The 23442-nt window shown below is 40.4% G+C and overlaps 1 protein-coding gene across 11 annotated transcripts in view; it reads right to left on the bottom strand.

Moving 5' to 3' along the window:
* SGMS2 (sphingomyelin synthase 2) overlaps positions 1–23442 on the bottom strand; it is a 90710-nt gene that overhangs the window by 18554 nt on the left and 48714 nt on the right. Inside the window, exon 3 of one of the 11 annotated variants that reach the window (XM_036343747.1) lies at positions 3724–3863. The exons of 9 other annotated variants lie outside the window; for them this stretch is intronic. The gene's annotated coding sequence lies outside the window, so the exon portion shown is untranslated. Of the gene's footprint in view, positions 1–1553; positions 1706–3723; positions 3864–23442 lie in introns of those variants that run through there. One more of the 11 variants, XM_036343756.1, reaches the window with a different exon arrangement.

The raw sequence follows: 23442 nt of genomic DNA on the forward strand, positions 1-23442 counted from the left end.
TAGAGCGCCGACCCTTGAACCAGGAGGTGGCCAGTTCCATTCTGAGTCAGGGCACATGCCTGGGTTGCATGCAGGAGGCAGCCGACTGATGTTTCTCTCTCATCAATGTTTCTATCTTTCTGTCCATCTCCCTTCCTCTCTCTCTAAAAAAACCAAACCTGGTTGGTGTTGCTCAGTGGTTAAGCATCAACCTATGAACCGGGAGGTCACGGTTTGATTCCCAATTAGGGCACATGTCCAGGTTGTGGGCTCAATCCCCAGTTGGGATATGCAGGAGGCAGCCAATCAATGATTCTCTCTCATCATTGATGTTTCTATCTCTCTCTCCCTCTCCCGTTCTCTCTGAAATAAATAAAAACACATATGTTTTTAAAAAACTGCGATGATTACATGCTCTGAATAATTGTTACCATCTACATTTGTCAGAAAGTCAACTTTCTATTTTCTTATTAAAACTCTGGAATCTTGTCCTGGCCGAGTGGCTCAGTTAGTTGGTTCTCTTCCTGAGAACCAACCCATGCACCAAAAGTTTGTGGGTTCGATTCCCAGTCAGGGCACATACCTAGCAGGTTTGCAGGTTCAATTCCTAGTTGGGGCTCACATGGGAGGCAACCGATCAATGTTTCTTTCTCTCTCTCTCTCTCTCTACCTCGCTCTAAAAAATCAATACACATACCCTCAGATGAGGATTTTAAAAAAATACACACACAATAACTGTAATCTTTTTAAGTGACCACTCCTCAGAATATTCGAGAACGAAATGACACTGCCTCGGTTTACCCTTTTATAGTCAGAGATGCACCCCATACACCAGGAAGGCGGACAGCCTCCGAAATAACACAAAGCCTTTGAGACACAAAGCCTGAGCTCTCTCTCATTGGGGCAACAAACTCTGCCTGTTTCCCGAAGGATGAAATAACTTACGACAGCCGGCATGGCAAATTAGTAACATTTCGATGCAGCCACTACCATTTCTGGCAAAACAACAGAAACAGGCACGGCGAGGACCGGCGCAGGCACTTACCCACCGCGACCCCCGGGAGGAAAGGGTGCCTTCAGCAGAGGCTCCGCAGGCTCCAAAGAGCAAAAACGTCCTCACAGCCCAGGGCACCGGCACCCGCTCTTTATACCCGCTGGCCACACGGCCCCAGCTGTTCTCAATTTAGGAAGCAGCATTTAGCCAGACTGCAGATCCCGGCCACCTGAAGAGGCTTCCAGGCCTTCTAATTAGTCCTGGGCTTGAGCACACTGTACAATTTACGCATAATCCTTTGCATTTGAAAGGCCTCTCTTTCAGGATAACTTCAGGGAAAAATTAAGGGGGAGGAAAAACTCAAAGTGGTGACAGCTAAGCCTTCATTTGCCGAAAGGAAAAAAAAAAGTTGTTAAAATGACACAGTTAATAAGTACAGGCCATGTTTGTTGGGAGTTGTGGATGGTACACAGAGCAACCACAGTGTTTACTGTGCACCCAAATGCCCCAGCGATGAGGGGTACGGGAAGGGGGCAATTAAAAGGAGTGAAAAGCAAAAAACCAACCAAATGACACCGACCTGAATATCCACCCAAAGGGCTCACAGTCTGACAGAGGAGGCAGAACTGACGTGAGCAGGCTCTGCGAGAAGGCTGAATGGCACGTGTACAAGGGAGGAGGTGGGCCCTCAACAAAGCAGCGTTACTTTGTCCCCGCTCCCCTGACGGGATGTGTCCACAGACAGGCACAGGCCATCTGGGAGGAAGCAGATGCAGGAGCAGCGTTAGCCTGGCAGACACAGAGGATGGCGGGAGGACGGAGACACATCCCCGCTAAGGGAGAGTACTAAGCATTTCGGACGTCTCTCTCTCTCTTGTCCCTGTGAAAACCCCAGCTGCTGACACATTAGAGTCGGATGAGAAAGCAGCAGTGTCCCTCTGTAAAATGGGGTTCCCTGGTATTCTCTGTGGCAACCTGGCACAAGGTTGCGGGAAGAGTAAACATAAGAGGTGCCTCAGTGAGGCAGTCAAAAACAAACCTTCAACACCACGGATGACTATTCTTCATGGAGGTAGCAAAGCACTAACTCAGCCATGACCTGTCTCTTTTTACCAACTCTAGGCTATCCCACTCATAGCATCTTGCCAAAGGCCATCCAGATTTCCTCCCACTTTCCTATTCCACATGCTGCGAGCCTGGCATTTGTATGTGAAAGAAGCCTGCGATTTTAAAACCCAGGTCCACCAATGGACACACAGATGGTCTTTAGAAGGTGGCTACCCAGTTCTAGAACACAGAATGTAGAACAGAAGAAAATCCAATTAGTCACCTTTTTTTTTTTTTTTAAAGAGGAAGTGCTCTGCCACTCACCTCATGGGACAACTGTGAAGATGACTGAAATAATTAACCTTGAAGAGCTCTGTGCTCCTGGGAGTAAGAGCATTAGTGGCTCGATTGCTATTTTCCTTGGGATTTCATTAAGATTCAATATATAAACCACAATCAGCAAGTGTCAGCCAATCCTGGGGCGCACTGTCTGTCATCAAGATGACGATTACAACATACTCATTCCTGTGGTAACCCTGCCCTACCAGTAAGTATCTGGGGAAGTGACAAAGGCCACAGTAGTTCCTCTCCATGGATGGCAATCCCATTAGCTCATTTGCTTAGGGAGCTGTACCTGAGCACAAGGCGGATGGAGGGCTTTCAAGGCCTCTTACATTGCAAAATACTAGAGGTTAACCTAGATCATTAAAGAGCTAAAGGTTGCTACAGCTAATCTTCCTTTGGAAGGCAAATGCAAAGCTCTGAAACTTTTAGTACACGATACTGTTTTGTTAGTTGGTTTTTTTTGTTTTGTTTTTTTTTTAAGAAATAGGTATGATTTATTCCAGAAATGCAAGGAAGGTTTCAAATGAATAAGTGATTGTAATAAAATACAAATATATGTAAAAAAGAAAAGATATGATCATCTTGAGTGAAGTCAAAAAGGCATTTGATAAAATTCAACACCCACGTGACTTTTGAAAACGTTTTCAGTAGTAGAAATAGCAGTACATATAGCTACGCTCCTTCGCTGTCCACATCACAGTTTCAGCTCTGCAGTACGTGTTCTAGTCGCTGGTGAAAGAAGGCTTCCACAGCTGCTCCTCTTTTCATCCCTAGGAGAACTTAAGTTTTTTGTGTGAAATTACAAGAAAGCACATCATTTTGCTTCTATGTTTTATTTCTGTTACCTCTATTATACCATAGAGGGCTTGATATTACCATATTAATATATACCAGTAGTCATTTTCTCTTAATAATCTCAATAGGATTGTTCCTTAATTCGACAGACTCTCAGCTTCAGCAGGAAGCAGATGGGAGAGTCGGTGGAAGGTTTGCACGGGTGGGTATTGGACTACATTACGTAAGCATATTGGGGTCGTGGCTCCGAGTTAGTGTATTTTGTGGGTTATCCAAAGGAAACAAGGACGTACAAAAAATATTTCCACAAGTAATGCTTGAAAATTGGAAATAGCATAATATCCAAAGACAGGGTATTAGCTAAATAAATTACGGTTATCTTATTATAAAATGTATGTTTTGATATAGTACCTATGAAACTGTGAGACAAGTATATAAATAGTCTATAAAAAGGGTACAGTATCGAATTAAGTAGAAATGTAGATCTGAACAGATGTAGAACCTCATTAATTCATTTCAGAGGCTATGGATCAAAACAAGGGAGTGGGCCATGTGACACATACTCAAGGCTTTAAGAAGAGGCACAAGTGTGAAACTCGAGACACGGCTCCCCGAGCAGTTCTGACCCGAGGCTCTCTGACAGCAAACACAAGTTCCGGTTGCAGGGCTTAGAAATTCTTTGCTGCTAGGTTCTTATGTCCGCCTAGTTATACATTTGAGGGGGTTAAGAAGATAATGTATTAAATGTGTAAATATTGTTTAAAAATTCAGGAAACCTCTAAGCTTATATATGGGTTTTATTGTGATCTGTTACTTCCATGTAACCTGGTGAAGATGGAAGTTAAACACTGATCAAAGAAAATGTGTTTGTATCATTTGCAAACTGGAAAATAAAAGAGATATATGCCTTGAGCTTAAAGGTTTAAAAAAAAAACAACTAGGTCTTGAAACAGAATTTATTGAATTGAATAACAATGAAAGCAACCAGTGATTTTATTAGCAGACACAAAAGCTTTCTTAGGCCTTAAAAAACTCAGTTGTCTGCCATTAAGGCATTAAAAAGTCAAGTTGTTGTGAGCATTGGTGGTTCAGTGGTAGAATTCTCGCCTGCCAAAAAGTCAAGTTGTAGAGAAAAACAGCCACAAAGTAATAGTTTTCAGTACCTTACTCATATGCCATTAGCAAATGTAACTTACTGTGCTTTGTGTATTATCTAATTAATCCTCATACCAACCCTAGGAAATATTGTAAAGAAAAGAAATTGAGATAAAGTGAGATGCTCAAGGTCAGACAGGTAGGAAGTGGCAGAGCCCAGACTTGAACCAGAAATCTGACCTGGGGGGCTCCTGTTCTAATGGCACACCACTACCTCCATGCCATTTATTACATGTCAGAGGTCTACAACAAGTCACTGGAAAAGATTGAGACAATCGATTATAAGCTTCTCCTCTCCCCCAAAGAGACATGTAAATACACAGCAAAGTCCTCTGGATAATATTGCAGGTATTTTTAAATCTTTGTAATTTTGCAAAAAGTAATATATACCATGAAAAATTTTAATATATAATTCAACCCTCTTGTGGGAGGGAGGGGAAAAGAAGATAAGTATTTCCCTGTTATGCATATGTATAACTTTTACTAGTAAATCACCATATTACATTTATAATACAGGTGTATCACTTCATGTTAACAGGATCCAGTTTAGCTAAGACATTTTATGCCCATGAAGTTTTTTCTGAGACCAAGACACCTTAGGAGCCATGGGATTCTATTGCAGAAGCACCCACAAAATTTGTTAAATATTTTTACTGGAGTGTTTTTGAAACCTGAAAAGAAGATCCATGCTTACTAAAAAATTATGTATATACTAGTATGTGTGTGAAATACTTTCCCATCAAAAGTAACATGGAAAAGAGTCCTTGAAAGACCAGTAGACCCTACACTTGTATAGGTAATTGATAGATTTAAATTAGGGAAATGGGCGGGCTTGTAAGGTAGCTTGGTGACACTATTCTGAGAATAGATTGGGGAAAACGTGTTTTTTTTTAATGTCAAAAACAGAATTGAAAAATCAGTTACTGCCTTTCTGAACTTTGGGAGAGATATGCTTGGGTAGAGAACAGACCAAAAATACCCCATAGGAAGGCAGACTGAACAATATTCGTTCTGTATCCAGTTGTTGTACGAGAAAGATATACCTATCAATAGCGGGTACCGCCCTAACCGGTTTGGCTCAGTGGATAGAGTGTCGACCTGCAGACTGAAGGGTCCCAGGTTCGATTCCGGTCAAGGGCATGTACCTTGGTTGCGGGCACATCCCCAGTAGGGGGTGTGCAGGAGGCAGCTGATCGATGGTTCTCTCTCATCGGTGTTTCCAACTGTCTATCCCTCTCCCTTCCTCTCTGTAAAAAATCAATAACATACATATTTTAAAAAAAAAATAGTGGGTACCGAGGACGACAGGTGGGAATGAAGAGCAAATAGGCTGGAAGTTTCTTTTCGGGGTGAAGGAAATGTTGTAAATTAGTGACGATGGCTGCACAATTCTGTACATTTACTAAAAATCATTTCATGGTGCCCTTTTAAAACAAATGAATTGTATAGTAAGTTATAATTCATTTAAGCTGTTAAAAGGAAGACAGAGCTCACTGAGATAAGTTGTTCCTAAAGAATTAGAAAATCAAGGACTATCCCATATTCTATTACAGTCCAGGCTCACATATCCCTTTACAGTGTTGTACTTACCAGCTGAGCATTTTCTTCAGCAGTGATTCTGAAATAACACACACTTCTACAGACCAGACAAAGGCCAATGAAAAGCAGACTGTTTAACAAGATCTGTGTAAACCGTGCTCCAAAAATAAATGTGTAACTAAATAATATAAAGTGACAAAAAAACCAGATGAGTTTTCTCTTAGAACTCATCAAAATTTACTATGAGTTGAATTGAAAGGAAAAAAAGATGATCTGTCTTATTTCTCACTAAAAAGAACTGGTCACTTTAATAGGCGCGGTAGACGATTTAATACTTGCTGAATGAATGTGTGTTTACACAGAGCAAATATTAGCTGTGCAAATTTGAAAACAATGACTCGTGAGATTGGGAGTATCTTCCAAGAAGGGGTATTTGTAGGAGCCCAACGTATTGAGGGGGCGGAGCAGTCCTCAGCCACATCAACTGTTTCTAAGTTTGAGTCAATAAAGGACCATCACCAAAATTTGACTTGAAAAATGTTCCATAGGATGTTTTAAAATGTGGCTTCTATTTTCCAGCTGTTACTTTTTATTGGTGGCTGGAGAATTCCCACAATCAGATCGGACCACATCGTATTTTCGGGGAGACAACACTGCGGCCATGGACCTGAGGGAAAGGAAGGCCTGCAGTGCAGGGGCAGGAACCTTACAGAGCGGTGGAGTCACACGGGAAGACAATTTAAGAATAAGCAAGTAAATAAATAAATGAGGGAGTAGGGAAGACAGGATAAATAGATTAGAATTGCAGAGTGGATGGATTAGGTAGGTAAGGTAGACAGACAGGCAGACTCACTGGGGCCCTGAAGACAGAAGAGGGCTGTAAAAGGAGGTCAAAGGTTAGGGAATATTTAAAATAATCCTTCCAATGTCCTTTGGGATACACTGTAAATCAGAAGTTCTCAGAGTTAAGGGTATAGTGGGGACACATCATGCTCTTTTCCCAAAAGCTGGCCTTTGCTTGCCGCTGCCCCTTTCCCCAGCCCCATTCCTGGTCTGTCTAGGAGACCTTAGAGAATGCCTGGAGGGTGGGAATGGGGGGAATGCCAGTGGTCTCTTCCTTTCAGTGTTGAGTAAAAAGAACTAGGCTGGAATTCTCTACGTCCCACCATTTCTAATGTACCTGTGGCCTCAGAGAATAAGCTGGGTTGAAAGCTTATCTTTGAGTTTAAATGCTTACCTACTTTAGCAGATGAGCAAAAGACATCCTCTATAATTTAAACAGACATTTGTACATTGAATAATCAGCAGGGTAGGTGTCACTAGAATCATTCCACACAATTGGCCTGACCACAGCTCCATGTTTCATGGTCAAACAAAGGCAGCCAGCACTTGTATAGCATAAACACCCTGGAGGCTTTATCAGAAAGGCTAAATCTGACAGTCCCACTGAGCAACAGTGATAACTACCTGCTTCTACATTCCTCTCCTTCCTTCTATGCCCCAAAGACTTATATACCTAGAAACTAGTTCCTGTAGGTTTGAATACTTATTTCTCTGGGATAGGTGTCTATGCAGATTACCTATTAAAGTGAGAAGTTTCTGATAACCATGAAAAACATTCCATTTACTATTTTTAGAAGAGATTTAAGTCTGATATTGGAGCTTATATTTTCTCCTAAGAGCAGTGGCTGGTCTAAGAAAGACAGAAGCAGAAGCTGGGTCTAACAGTTTAACATCATACTCCCCTAACCACACTTTTTCCAAATGGTGTTAGAGATCTCATTCTAAGTAAATAAACAGATCACTATCAGAGTCAACAGTATATTTCCTTGTCAACAACAACAAAAGTTTCCTCAAGTTTGGAAGCATAGTATCTTATTACAGGAAAAACATGCTAAGAAAAAAGAAGGAAAAAAATAGTTCCTTAAAAATAATTTCATAATTATCTACATTTACAGACAAAGCTCCCTTATTCCAAGCCTTTCAGATTACTTAGAAATATACCTATTGGTTTCTCTACCACATGGTGACCAAACTGTGTATATTTTATATGATTTCAAAAAAAGTTTGCATTGAATAATATAAAGGGGCTATTTAAATGGATATTTTAAAACAGCATCTTGAAACATTGCTTGCTGTTTACTAGTGCATTAGAGTGAGACTGAAGTGAAATCATCTTTAAGCAAGAATCCAGAGCAAGGAGTTAAATAGTCCTGCTCTAGTGGGGAGGCAAAAGCAGAGACTTCAGGAGAAACATTTAACCAGGTGCCTGTGGGCAGTACATGTCATGGTTACGACAGAGAGCAGCTGTCTAAGAACAGGACACTTACTCAGTCCCAGTGCTGCTATACAAATGGCACAAGCTACACAATTTCCTTGTAGTGTTTTAAAGTCTAGAATTAGACATCAACGGCTTATTGGTTATCATATTTCTGCTTAGTGCTCTGTGCCAACAACACAAATGCAAGAAGTATCTTAATGCAGCCTAAGAGATTTAGGGGAGCACTTCCTGATCCCCAGAATTAACACTGAAAAATTAAGGAGAAGGAAGGTTCTAGAATGTACACCTTCGGCAGGTTAGCCCCATCTGCTTGTGGCCATTTTGGCGTGCTTCCACAGGCCCTGGTAGAGGGCAGAGGCGAGTAGGGGGCATGAGGAAGGCTAGATGGCCCTGTGATTCTGCAAGTCCTGTGTTTCAGTCCACCTGGGTCCTCCAGGACAAGAAAAAACATGAAAGGAAAGGGACCACGGTAGATCCAGAAAGCTCTGTAAAAGCCTACATTTCTCATTCACGTACACCAACCACAAAAATGTTCTACAAATAAAGTAACAGAGAATGTATTCTACTCATAGACGGTATAGGCTATTTTCAGCTTCCATCAAAAACACAGGGCTGTGTATTTCCTAGAGTTGCTTTCGCATGACTCGCAGAATGAGCCATTGCTCTCAAATGGTATCTATATACATAAAAGCCCAGCGATCAAACAGCAGAACGACCAGAAAGACTGGTTGACCCGTTGCTATGACGCGCACTGACCACCAGGAGGCAGATGCTCAATGCAGGAGCTGCCCCCTGGCAGTCATGGGGCCCAGGGTGACCGGGATGAGCAGCCGCTCCCGCAGCAGGAGCAGCCGCTAGCAGGCCCAGGGTGAGGCTGAGTCTCTGCACCTATCAAATACCTGAGACAATCTAGACTCTGGCCTGACCCCACCAGCTGATACAGGCTCTCTAAGGTGTGTTCTAGAAAGAGTGAGGGGAGCTGGCACAGGCGGATGGCAAGAGGGGACGTGACTGTGGACCCCCCAGGGAGGCTGTCCTGATAGATGAGGATCCTGGAGCACAGCTGCCCTGGACATCCCTGATGGTGTCACCAACCTGGCATCACACATCAAGGACATACACCCAGTGGCTTTGGGGTGCAAAGCACTCGGCCAGGTTCTTCTAAGACACAGAACACATCTTTACCCAAGACATTACCCTGAAATATCAGCTCAGACTAATTTCCGCATTCAGCAGCCACTCAGAGGGCAGGTCCACAGCCATTCAGCTGACCGGGATGAGTGGCGCTCACACACGGGCCGATCCCCACAGGCCAGGCCTCCCACCAGTGCATGGATCCGTGCACCAGGCCTCTGATGAGACTATAAAAAGCAACTCCAGAATATTTGAGTGTATTTGCCTCTAGTTTCTCCCGGAATTTAAAATGCCATGTTGTATTTAAATAAATTATTTCTCTCAAAAGCACTTATTTGACCAATGCTTCCAATCTGGGCTTTGGTTTCTGCAAATAACTCAATAATGGTGAGTTGTGTTTCCTAAGTTTGGGTCTATGAATGGGGACCCCAACTCCGCAACACAATCCAACACGAGGAACAATACCCTTGGGAAAGAAGCAGCAAAATACCTTAAAAGGTTAAACTCCTGAGTCTAACAGGATGCCACTTTAGCAATATCTGCTAACAGACAGAGGGGCTTTTAGGGGAACATGACATTTTGTAGAAGTCAGTCTTGATGTCTTTAGCAAGAACAAATGATCCAGGAACCTTTGGCTGTGTCAAGGTGTTTTCATGCATTTGTCTCTTAAAACAGGAAGAACAGCTCACTCAAGACTTTTTTCTTGTCCAACTGTGCTGGTTCACAAAGTTGCAAAGCAAAGTTTCTAATCCTATATAACAAAAGTCTAATATGCTAAGTGTCCAACTGTTGGACCAGTTGCTATGATGCACACTGACCACCAGGGGGCAGACGCTGTGACCAGTAGGTTAGCTTGCTGCTGGGGTCTGGCCTGGAGCTCTCCCGTGGTCCCTCCCCGGCCCTGATCGTACATCAGTGGCGTCCCTCGCGATGAGGTCCCTCAGCCTGGCCTGCACCCTCTCACAATCCAGGACTCTTCTGGGGATGTCGGAGGGCCCGTTTCGGCCCTATCTGGGCAGGCCAGGCTGAGGGACCCCACCGGTGTACCAGGCCTCTATTAATTAAATAAATGTCTTTCGTTGCCTACTCAACTTCTCCTGCCTGGAACTTGAACACTCTATTCCAAAATATAGGCAGCTGTTGGTATAAAGATTGTGGAAGATGTTTGCACACCATTGATTATGTAGTGATTCTTAGCCAACTGCCCATTGCCCTTAAGCAAAAAAAATCCAGAACAGGATACACAGTTACTGTTTTGTATTTCTTTTAGGAATACCATACAATGAGAAATTTAGTTCCAGTATACGCAAGCCATCCCTCCAGGAGATAATTAGAAAAAGAAGAAAAAGAGTTTAGAAAAGAAAGGAGAAGAACAAGTAAGAGTTTTTACAGTGAAGCCTTGAAAGAGAAAGAAAATATAGAAAAGTAAAAACAGGCATGATTGTTGGCTCCCAGGGGCCCAAAGTAAGACACGCTGTAAAAGGCCAGCTTACAGCCTGGGAAGCGCAGAGGCAATGGAACCGAGCATCAGTCTCTGTCATCAAGACCAGGACAGCCCTGCCCTGCCGGTGTGGCTCCGTGGCTGAGCACCCACTCATGCACCAAGAGTCCTGGTCTGGGCAGGTTCAATTCCTGGTCTGGGCACACGCCGGATTATGAGCTTCATCCCCAGTAGGGGGAATGCAGGAGGCAGCCGATCTATGTTTCTCTTTCATTGCTGTTTCTCTCTCTCTCTATCCCTCTCCCTTCCTCTTTCTCTAAAGTCAATTAAAAAAAGAAAAGAAAAAGAAAACAAAAAAAGCAGGACAGCCCTGAATATTTGGACAAAAAACCAAACTGGGGTAGGAGTTAGAGGTAGGCGCAGGAACACAGTCTTGAAAATCTGGGACAACCTACACTGCCGTTTCTACCTTAGCAATTGTAAACACAACTACAATTGAAATTAAGTTTGCATGTCACAAGAGTCAGTCTATTTAGCAGAAACTGTTAGTTATCATATATAAATAACCAAATAGACATAATTAAAACATGAATATAAGTAAATTTTACACAAACAATATACAAAAATATATTACAACTATGATTATTTATTTATTCAAGACTTTCCCTTGGGGCCTTGGCTCTCATCTTTCTTGGCACATTAAGTCAGCTTTTCATTCTCACACTCTTTGCAGTAAAGGTCAGTGACTTCAGGAACCCAACCTGGAAGCCACCCTCATACACCACTGCGAGAACCTGGAAAGAGACGGCGGCAGAGAAAATGACGTTTGCTGAGATATCTGTGCAGTGAGCAGGAGATGTGTGGGCAAGAAGGCAGAAGAAGGGGATAACATTGCCGGGGCCCAGTCTCAGAGCCAGAACTCATTTCCTTGCTTTCTATTTGGGGTTGATTTCCCCTAATCCTCTGCTGACAAATCCTAGGCCACAAAGCTCCTATGACTAAGTATCTCCCAATATTTATAACAAAAACTTCCTCCAGAATGTCACACTGACAAATTAACACACAAGCTTCTACCCATAATAATCCATGAATAGGAATACTGGAAGGTGACCTTGACACAAAGCCCATTAAATGCCATTTAAGCTATAATCGGGAAACAGCCTGAAAACTGAAATGAATTGCTGGTGGGATCATAAATTGGTATAATTCTTTTGAAGATATGTCTCTCTCTCTCTTTAAACATATGTTGAGTTTTTTGTTTTTTTTTTGTGTTTTTTTTTTTTTTTTAAGCTAATGTCTCTTGACATAGTAACTTTATGGCTGAGAATTTTGGAACATGTCTTAAATACAGAAAAAAAAAATTACCGAAAAATGTACTCAGTGAAACAATCTAAATCCAAGTAGGAGACTAAAGTATCCATACAACACACTAAATTTATTGTTTTAAAAATAGCCCTGTATTCTTTTTTTATAAAAATATAAAAATATGCACTAATAAAAAAAAGACCAAGTTAATAAAATACCAGAAGAATATCAGATGTTAATGCTGGTAGTAGGGTTTAGCAGTTATTTTTATTTTCTTTTGTACTTTCCTATTTTCTCCAAATTTTCTGTGATAAAAGTATTCATTCTTGCATATGCTTATAAAAGCATTTTAAAATAGTTTCTAAAAAGTATGCTTAAGATTTAATGACAAGGAAACTGCAGTTATAATTTCAGTGATGCAAAGATGTATATTACATATATAGAAAAGAATTTGAAAAAATATACCAAATATTAACACTACTTGATGAATTTATGGGAGGTTTTATTTTTTATTTATTCTTAATTTCATTTGCTAATTTTCCACATTAAACATTCTTATAATCAGGAAAATACTAATGGCTACCTTAACTATACAAGTACTGACGAAGTTCGCAGGGAGAATGTGCTTTGGTTTTAAAAAGGTATTGTGTTTTGTACAATTTGAAGTGTGTAAAAAAATGCATGTACAGAAAAGTCAGGACAAGTACACAAAAATATTAAGAATGGCTGTCGAAGTGGTAGGAGGGTGAGATTTTTTTCCTTCCTACATTTGTGTATGGTCCCTATTTTTGAAATATTCATATAAATGTGTAATTTATAGCTAAAAGTATCAGAAACCAGGTGTAGTTGTTACTGTGCTTCCACAGATGTATTTATTAACTGAAATCTCTTTTTCATGTTTTCAACTCAGCCTCAGTTAACTACAATAAAAAAATGTATGTTTTGATTGTTGTGTTTTTGGGAAAGTCTGCATTGTTGCTGCTGCTTGAGGAAGCCTGATAAACTAATAACTATTTGGATGTATCAGCCCTAATCTGAAGTACATGTATTCAATTAAGTCTTTATTTAGTGCCAACTTTCAAGAAGAGACTTAATTGTGCAAAAGAATGATGTCTTTCCTGCAGGGTTCATGAGCAAGAAAGGAGTGAGCACTGCTTTATAGTGAATCATTTTCATATAATGGATGCCACTCAGTACGTCACAAACCAAAACCAGTCACTTATTTGGTGGTGTTCTCCTGAAGAAAACCAGCTGCCAAATAGAGAGTCAGGCTGAACTGGATTTGATGGACAAGAGGATTCAGTCAGAAACACAAATCCCTAAACTGGCTTTTATAAATATTGGTAATCTTTGTGCACCAAGGGTGTTTTAATAAGCTTGTGCATTTGAGCATTTTTAAAAACATGTTTCCTGATACTTGGTGGATTCTTGCCTTATTGTACGCATTCATTATCAGCTAACAGTTTCCTCTACTCTCTGTGATAACAAAACTTTGGATATAAGCTAAAATTACCAAATGATTAGTTAAATCAAATACAGCGTTCAAGAGTATGTACCCTATTTATAGAAATCATTTTAACAAATTTAAAGAACGACTGGAAATATTAACTTAATCCAGTTTGCAAAAATCCATTAGAATATTACTGAATTACAATCCCAAGTATTCCAAAATTCTAATTTCGTAAAAAAATTAGTATTGTTGCCCTAGCTGGTTTGGCTCAGTGAATAGAGAGTCAGCCTGTGGACTGAAGGGACCCAGGTTCGATTCAGGTCAAGGGCACATGCCCTAGTTGCGGGTTCAATCGCTAGTATGCATGAGGCAATCGATGATTCTCTCTCATCATTGATGTTTCTATCTCTCTCTCCCTCTCCATTCTTCTCTGAAATCAATAAAAAAATAAACTTAAAAACTAGCATTGTTCCCCCTAATTTCAAAAGCTATTTGTTGCCTACTTTGGATCACTTCTAGGAATGTATCTTAAAGATACTGCATAAGCATGAAAAGACTGTTTTCCAAATTCACTAATCAGAATTTTTTGGAAAAGATGCATTTAAAAATTCAGAACTTTGGATTTCAAAAAGATTGTAGGTACCATATATTAGATATAGTGGGTCACATAGCTCATACTGGATTTGGGAAACACCAGATAATCAAACATTAATATATCTGAATGAGACATACGGATATATTCACACTAAGTTGGATGAATAAAGACTATAAAGAAATTTTGGTCAGTTCAAGAAGGGTGTTGACACCAAAGGTTATCAAAGGAAGGAGAGAAGGGAGGAAGGGAAGAAGGAAGTAAGGAAGGAAGGGAGGGGGGGGGGGAAGGAGGGAGGGAGGGAAGGGAGGGAGGGAAGCAAGGGAGGAGGAGCCTTTTGTCCTTAGAGTTTAGATTTTGAAACTACAGATAAATGATTCTGGACCTATTAAGACCAAAATCATACTGTCCATCATGATGGGACTTGAGTTTCCTTTTTACTTTTACTTCTACCTGGTGTATGGTTTTACTAAACTTCAAATATTTTTTCAGGCACTTCTCTAAAAGCTGTTACAAAAGTTGTTTTCATTGCTCATTTTTTTTTGTCACATTATAAATATGTTTTATTTGTACAATAAAATAATATCACACAATGTTGGGTAAGGGAATGAAGTTGCAAAATAGCGAGGAAACATTGTGTTATGTACTGAAGAAAAAAAAAATAGCAGCACACTTTGATTTTAACTGCCTAAAAAGTCAGACAATTATTCACTCAACAATATTTAGTAAGTGTCTATTCTGTACTGGGCACTGTTGTAAGGATACAACTGTTTTTAAAAAGTCACTTCCCTCATGCTTACATTCTGTTAGCATATAACAGGAGCAATAATAATGAAAAGATTAAGTGCCATGAAGAAAAATAAAGCCGGATGGGGCAACAAAAAACAGGAGAGCTCTTCAAACTAGCTTTATGAGGTAACATTCAATACAAACATTTTAAAGGAATACTCATTATCCTGGGGAAAATCAAAGTACTATCAAGTCAAAGGACTATCGAGAACATCTGTGTTCCAACCTGCTGAGACCCAAGTACACTAAACAGCTTCTAAAACCTGTATAAATATAGCTTTCTAAAACTAAAAAGGGATTCCAATGAAAATGCTCCCATACTTACTCAATTATAGATTTTTGTCTTTCAGTTCTTTTCTATTTCTAATAGATCAAAATAATGTATGTCTGTGTATAACATTCTAATTATATTGGTCATAATGGACTTTTATTTCATTGTTCACCCCAGTGCTGTCTTCTAAGGGATGTTTAACCCACATGAGGCTTTTAAGAAAAGGTTAAAGATGCAATATTATGAAGACAGGAAGAATAAAAACAAAGACATTACTTAAGGACAGAAAAGCTGCAGCTATCAAATATCTAATGAGGTGTCAGGATTCAATTTCACTTTCAATGCAGAAATTTTATAATTTTTATCTTAAACTAGAGGCCCGGTGCACGAAATTTGTGCACCGGGGGGGGGGGTTCCCTCAGCCCAGCCTGCACCCTCTCCAATTGGGGACCCCTTGGGGGATGTCCGACTGCAATCTGGAACCTCTGGCTCCTAACTGCTCACCTGCCTGCCTGCCTGATTGCCCAAATTGCCTCTGCCTGCTAGCCTGATCACCCCTAACTGCCCTCCCCTGCCGGCCTGGTTGCCCTCAACTGCCCTCCCCTCTCAGCCTGGTTGCCCCCAATTGCCCTCCCCTGCCAGCCTGATCTCGCCTCCCAATTGCCCTCCCCTGCAGGCCTGATCTTGCCCCCCAAATGCCCTCCCCTGCAGGCCTGATCTTGCCCCCCAAATGCCCTCCCCTGCTGGCCAATTTGGTTCTGATTGGTCGGTTTCTATGCCAGCATCAAAAGCTCCACCTCCTAGGCAGGCACTGGCTCCCCACAGCACCCATATTTGGTTCTGATTGGTTGGTTCCTATGCCAGTCAGCATCTCCGGGCCTATCTCTGGGCCTGGTCAAAGAGGTGGGGCTGAACAGCAGCCCCCACTGAGGCCAGGAGAGAAAGAAAGGCCCAGCTGTGGCGAAGCTCAGAAAGAAAGAGGGAGACAAAGAGACAGCAAGTACTGATCAACAGCTGCCACTGAGGCTGAGGATCAGACCCTGCCTCTCTCTGGGTCTCAGCCCATTGGGCAGTCAGTGCTGGATCACCACAGCAACCTAGCGCTGATTGAAGGACTTCCGGGTTGCTCAGCCTCCAGTCGTGATTGGTTGTTACAACCCTGGGCTTTTATATATTAGGATAGGTGGGATAGAAGCTAGCAATATAGAAAACTTTAAAAAACCACACCGAGGTTAATGAAACGACTAAACTCAATGTAAGCAGTCCTTGAGGGCAAGTATATAGCTACTGTGCTACCCCGGGAAAGCCTGGGTGGGAAGGCAGATGTGTGCACAGCCACATGGAAGACAACCTTTTTAGGCTTCCATCCTGGGCAGAGTGGGCTTGAGTGCTAAGCAAGGAAGGGAACAGAAACAAAGGCTGGCTCCTATCCTCAAGGGATTTTCGACTAAGTAACTTTCCCATTTTCCAACCAGAAGTCACTTAAAAACAAAAAAAAATATGAGCAATGAAAACAACTTTTGTAACAACTTTTAGAGAAGTACCTGAAAAAATATTTGAAGTTTAGTAAAACCATACACCAGGTAGAAGTAAAAGTAAAAAGAAAACTCAAATAATGAATATAAAATGAGGGGGAAAAGCCTGGTTATGTATCATTTAGGAAGTTTATAAATTTAGGGTATATATTTGAAAAAAAAATTTTTTTTTTTTTTTTTTAGAGAGAGAAAGGGAGACAGAAACATTAGTGTGACAGAGAAACATGGATCAGTAGCCTCCTGTACACGCCCCAAATGGGGACCGAACCTGCAACTGAGGCCTGTGTCCTGACCAGGAATTGAACAAACCTTTTGGTGCACAGGACAATGCTCCAACCAACTTAGCCACCTGGCCAGGGATGAGAATAAAAATTTAAAACTAAGCCCTAACCGGTTTGGCTCAGTGGATAGAACATCGGCCTGCAGACTCAAGGGTCCCAGGTTCAATTCCGGTCAAGGGCATGTACCTTAGTTGCGGGCACATCCCCAGTGGGGAGTGTGCAGGAGGCAGCTGATCGATGTTTCTCTCTCATCGATGTTCCTAACTCTCTATCCCTCTCTCTTCCTCTCTGTAAAAAATCAATAAAATATATATTTTTTAAAAAATTTTAAAACTAAGAGTATTCATTTATTAAGTCTAGTAGTTTTCTGATGGAGTCTTTAGGGTTTTCTATGTACAGTATCATGTCATCTGCGAATAATGACAGTTTTACTTCTTCTTTTCCAATTTGGATGCCTTTCATTTCTTCTTGTCTGATCGCTGTGGCTAGCACTTCCAGTACTATGTCGAACAGGAGTGGTGAGAGTGGGCATTCCTTTAGCTTTTGCCCATTGAGTATGATGTTGGCTGCAGTTTGTCATATAAGGCTTTTATTATGTTGAGGTATATAAAAGAAGAAACTTTTACCATTTGCAACAGCATAGATGGACCTGGAGAGCATTATGCTAAATGAAATGAGCCAGTCGGAAAAAGATAAATATCACATGATCTCACTGATTTGTGGAATATAATGATCAACATAAACTGATGAGCCAAAATAGATCCAGAGACAAAGAAACACCGAACAGACCATCCAACCTCAGAGGGAAGGCAGGGAAGGATGTGTGTGTGTGTGTGTGTGTGTGTGTGTGTGTGTGTGTGTGTGTGTTGGGGGCGGGGGGGGGGGGCGGTTAAGGGATCAACCGAAGGACTTGTATGCATGCATATTAGCATAACCAATGGACACAGACACTGGGGAGGTGGGGGCTTGTCCTGGGGGGTGGGAATGGCCGGGGAGGAGTCAATTGGGGAAAAAGAAGATATATGTAATACTTTAAACAATTAAAAAAATAAACTAAGAGTAGCCTTTATTTTTTTAAAGAGCCTTTAAAAAACGCCAAGCTCCAAAACTCAGTAGTGAACAGAAGAGCAGTGAAGTAGTTATCTATTCAGGTTAGCACTGGTCTGTCCTTGGGAGCCAACTACAGTCGGGGCTTTTTCTATGGAGTGAAGCAGATTTAGAACAACAGCACAGGATGATTAAAAGCACTGTCAGGAGGGAGTCGGGAAACACTTGAAACTCAATGTCCAATTAGTACCAGGAAGCTAAAAGATGTAATTCCATACTTAATCTTATTTCCACTCAATCTAATTTTCATTGATGGCCCTACACAAATAAAAGTATTTGACTATAAATAATCACTTGAAATGGGTTTGTAAACATAAACATGTTATTAAAAAAACAAACCCATAGTTTAAAAAACTAAAACAAAGTAGCCTAGAAAATGAGAGGTTATTTTCTGTGTTTTTTGGGGGGGAAGGGGGGGCGCTTGTTTTTGCTTCTAAAATATCTGTATTAGTAGATTGGGGCCCAAAGCTTGTACTGAACAAGATCAAAAATCATATTCTGATTAACATGTATCTGCACTTTAGGGGCACATCTTAAGAATGTCAAGGACTATGGGTTGATGGGGGGGGGGGGCGGTGTATCTTTACAGGAAAAGAGTAAATTCCATCGCAAGCGTGTCAAACTCGCATGCGGCCCCGTCCTCCATGAGTTTATGCTTGAGAAGGACTCAAGGCCCTAAGTACAGAGAAAGCAGATGCTTATAACGCACATCCCCAACTGCAACCGTCCTTTCCCCCCACCAGGTGAGTGCCTCCTCTTTGGCTCCTTATCTCTGCAAACTGTCCCACCATCCACCCAGCTGCGCAGGGTAACTAAAATCCCAGCTATCATCCCAGCTTCACTCTCCCGTGTCTGCTCCCCGGACAATCACCCCAGGTCCTGTCCATTTTAATCGTCCATCTATGACTTCTTGCTCCCTTGAGCTTGTTCAGTTCACAAACACCTCATACCCGCAGAGGACAGGAATTCATCCGAGCACATATCAATAGCCACAACAAATCAAATCCATCCACCAAAGAAGACACATTAACATTATTTATTTAACAAAAAGAAAGCCCACGTAGTCCTAGGAATATCAGGCACTGCTAGTATGTTGCACTGCTAGAGTACAAAGAGAAAATGGATAATAACAAACAGTCTACTAAGAAGACAAAGCCATGAGCATTCATTCCTGCACAAGAGAAAATGAAGCGCCACAATCTGTGGGGAAAGGACGGACTGCTTAGGTATTTAACCAGCCCTTCCTTCTTCCCTCTCCGTGTTTGTTCCCAGTCCATTTCCTGCTTTATTGACTTACTTAAAGCCCTTAAATATCTCCCCCCCATGGTCAAAAATCCATTGCTTATTTTGACTTAAAAAAACTTATAATAGAAAACTTCAAACATATTATCTTGAAAGTAGAGAGAATAGGGCAGTGAACAACCTCTTCAGGTACAATTATCATCGAAAATCTTTTTAATTTCTCTTCTACCCTGGATTTCCTTTTGAAGCAATCCCAGAGATCATATTTCATCTGGAAATATTTCAGCATGCCTCTTTAAGATAAAGGCTCTCTTTAAAAAAAACACACACAAAAATACCCCACCTTAATGCCACTGTTACATCCAGACAAAATTACCCTAAAATGTCACAGTAACAAACACCATTTTTTCTCCAGACCGCTTCGTGGTGGTGTGTCCTCCTGGCATTACCTACAAGGACCTTCATGGTCTGGCCTCTGCCTTCCTTTCAGGCTCAGTTTTGTGCTTCCAGCCATGTTTACTTAATTTCTGTTTCCTTTTATTAGGTCTTTACATATAACTTTTTAGCAGCCTAACCTCTTTTCAGCCCTACCCTCTTGCTTCAGGTCTCAGTTTAGATGCTACTTTACCCAAGAAACCGTCCCTGCTACAACTCCTGGGCCATGAAACGAACTGTACAGCACTCACTGCCCAGTGAGGTTACAAAACCTACCGTCCCCTCTCCTCAAGTTCCATTTAAATACAAATGCCAATTTATAACTTCCAGCTTCTTAGAAACTACCCTTCCCCTCTGGGGTGCTTCATGTTTGCCGTGCTTTATATTCACGCACAATTACTATACACACCCCTTATAGATGGTGTTCTATAAGCGCAAATCAGACATCAGTTCAGAGGTTGTCAAGAGTAAGCAAATCCACCGAATTACGTAAACATTACATTTAGGAATCATAAAGCCTTTCAAATTTGCATGAGATATTTGGATAATAGGTGGGTGTGATACAGACGGGAACAACAGAGCTAACCGGAACTCTAAAGCAGGCTCTGGAATCCTGTTGTTACAGGAACAGAAAACCGCTTCATCTTATTCTGAAAGTGGCACCAACTCCTAAACATAAAAATGCACCCATCGAGGATGTTACTGTTTTTCAACAGATAACTGACTAGCTTAATAGACTTTCTCTCTGGAGATTTTCACTCAAGTACAATCAGACACCTATATTTGAAGAACAACTACCAAATAATTTTCTAGAAAATGTTGGTTGACTACTTTGTGTAACTTGCCTTATCTATAACATAAGGTCATAAATAATAACCAGGTAAAAGTAAAAATTTCTCTGGGGCCTAAGAAGTCTAATTTATATTGTGAAGCTAATTGATTATTATATTTCTGGCTTTGTAATTACTCTAAGAAAGCTTTTGTTTGAAAAAGTACTTATAAACACGTACACTTTAAATACTACGTTAGAATACTTGAGCGTTTAAAAAATGTTGACTTTGTATCCCATTAATGACTTATATTTATATGGTCTAAACTTACGAATAAGAGCTATAGTTAACACTGACACAGTGCTTATTATTGCCCAAACGCTATTCTAAATACTTTACCTTATTTAATCTTCACCACAACTCTATAAGGTAGAGATCATTATTATCCACATTAGAGAGGTTGAGTGAATTGCCCACGATCACCAGCTAATAAGTAGTAGGGCCAGCATTCAGTACTTTGGTCATTTTTGACTCTGAATGTCCTTCTACCACTTTTTAGGGAAAGCATCTACAAATAAGCACACAGCTTCAGGGCAAATTCTTCCACTAAACACAAGGAAAAGGAGTAGGGCAGCCCTCCTAAGTCAGAAGAACCAACCTCCTGTAGTTTTCCGAGTGCAGGTCTTTTACCTCCTTGGTTAAGTTTATTCCTAAGTATCTTAATTTTTTTGTTGCAATGGTAAATGGGATTGTTTTTTTAGTCTCTCTGAGAGTTCATTATTGGTGTATAAAAATGCCATACATTCTGGGTGTTAATCTTGTATCCTGCTATGTTGCCAAATTCATTTATTCAATTTAGTAGTTTTTTGGTGGAGCCTTTTAGGTTTTCTCTGTACAATAGCATGTCACCTGTGAATGATGATGACACGATATTGAAAGGAGTTTTACCTCCTCCTTTCCAATTTGGATGCCTTTTATTTTTTTCTTATCTGATCACTGAAGCTAGTACTTCCAGTATTATACTGAATAACAGTGGTGAAAGCGGACCTCTCTGTCTTGTTTCTGTGCTTAGGGGAAATGGTTTTAGTTTGTGCCCATTGAGTATGATGTTGACTGTAGGCTTGTCATCTATGGCCTTTATTATGTTGAGGTATGACCCCTCCCAGTTTGCTGAGAGTTTTCATCAAAAAAGGATGTTGGATTTTGTCAGATGCTTTTTCTGCGTCAATTGATATGCTCACTGTGATTTTTGTCTTCCAATTTGTTTATATTGCATCACATTTATTGATTTGTGAATATTGTACCAGCCTTGCATCCCTGGAATAAAGCCCACTTGCCCATGGTGTATGAGCTTTTAATGTATTGCTGGATGCAATCTGCTAAGGTTTTGTTGAGGATTTTAGCATCTATGTTCATCAGGAATATTGGCCTGTAATTGCCTTTCTCTGTAGTGCCTTTATCTGGTTTTGGAATTAGGCTAAGCTAGTCTTGTAAAAAGAGCTTGGAAGTGTTCCTTCCTTTTGGATTTTCTGGAATAGTTTGAGGAGGATAAGTGTTAGTTCTTTTCATATTTGGTAAAACTCCCCTATGATGCCATCTGGACCAGAGGCTTTTGTTTGCTGGAGTTGTTGGTGTTTTTTTTTAATTACTGTTTCAGTTTCATCAGTAGTTATGGGCCTATTCAAGTTTTCTGATCCTTCCTGATTGAGTTTTGGAAGACTGTATTTTTCTAGGAATATGTCCATTTCATCCAGATTGCCCAGCTTGTTGAAATGTAATCGTTCATAGTATTTTTATTTTATTTTATTTTTTACAATCCCTTGTATTTCTGTGGGGTCAGTGTTACTTCACCTCTTGTTTCTGATTTTGTTTATTTGGGTCCTCACTCTTTGTTTCTTAATGATTCTGGCTAAAGGTTCATCAATTTTGTTTATCTTTTACACATTTTTTTAAGTCTCTATCCCATTTATTTCTGCTCTAATCTTTGTCTCCTTACTTCTACTTACCCTGGGCTTTTCTTGTTCTCTATCTAATTCTTTAAATTGTAGGGTTAAGTTGTTTATTATTAATTTTTCTTATCTTTTGAAGTAGGCCAGTAGTGCTATGAACTTTGCTCTCAGGAGTACTTTCACTGTGTCCCACAGATTTTGGGTTGCTGTGTGTTCATTTTCTTTTGCTTCCAGGAAATTTTTTTCTTTCTTTCTTGATCTCTTTGGTAACCCATTCATTGTTTAATAACATGCTATTTATCTTCCATATATTTGAATGTTCTTAAGTGTTTTTATTATAGTTGATTTCTAATTTCATGCCAGTGTGATTCAAGAAGATGCCTGATATAATTTCAACCTTCTTGAACTTTCAGAAACTTAATTTGTATCCTAACATGTGGTCTATCTTTGAAAATATCCCATATGCACTTGAGAAGAATGTATACTCTGTATCTTTGGGATGAAATGTTCTGTAAATGTCAATTAATTCCATCTCATCTAGTGTGTCATTTAGGATTTGTTTCTTTGTTGGTTTTTTTGTCTAGAAGATCTATCCAGTGATGTTAGTGGGTGGTGAAGTCCCCTACTATGATTGCATTACTGTTCATCTCTCCTTTAAAGTCCTGCAGAAGTTTTTATATATATATATATATATATATATATATATATTTTGGATGCTCCTGTATTAGGTGCATATATGTTTACCAGAGTTATTAGCCTCTTATTGTATCGATCCCTTTAGTATTATGAAGTAAATTTCATTGTCTCTTGTTATGGACTTCACTGTGAAGTCTATTTTGTCAGATATGAGTATTGCTACCCCAGCTTTTTTTTTTTTTTTTTTTTTCATTTCCATATGCCTGGAAAATTTTTTTCATCTCTTCATTTTCATTCTGTGTGAGTCGTTTGTTCTAAGGTAAGTTTCTTGTAGACATCATATATATGGGTCATGTTTTCTAATTCATTC

The sequence above is a fragment of the Myotis myotis genome, unplaced genomic scaffold, assembly GCF_014108235.1.
Source record: "Myotis myotis isolate mMyoMyo1 unplaced genomic scaffold, mMyoMyo1.p scaffold_m19_p_1, whole genome shotgun sequence".
Taxonomy (NCBI): domain Eukaryota; kingdom Metazoa; phylum Chordata; class Mammalia; order Chiroptera; family Vespertilionidae; genus Myotis; species Myotis myotis.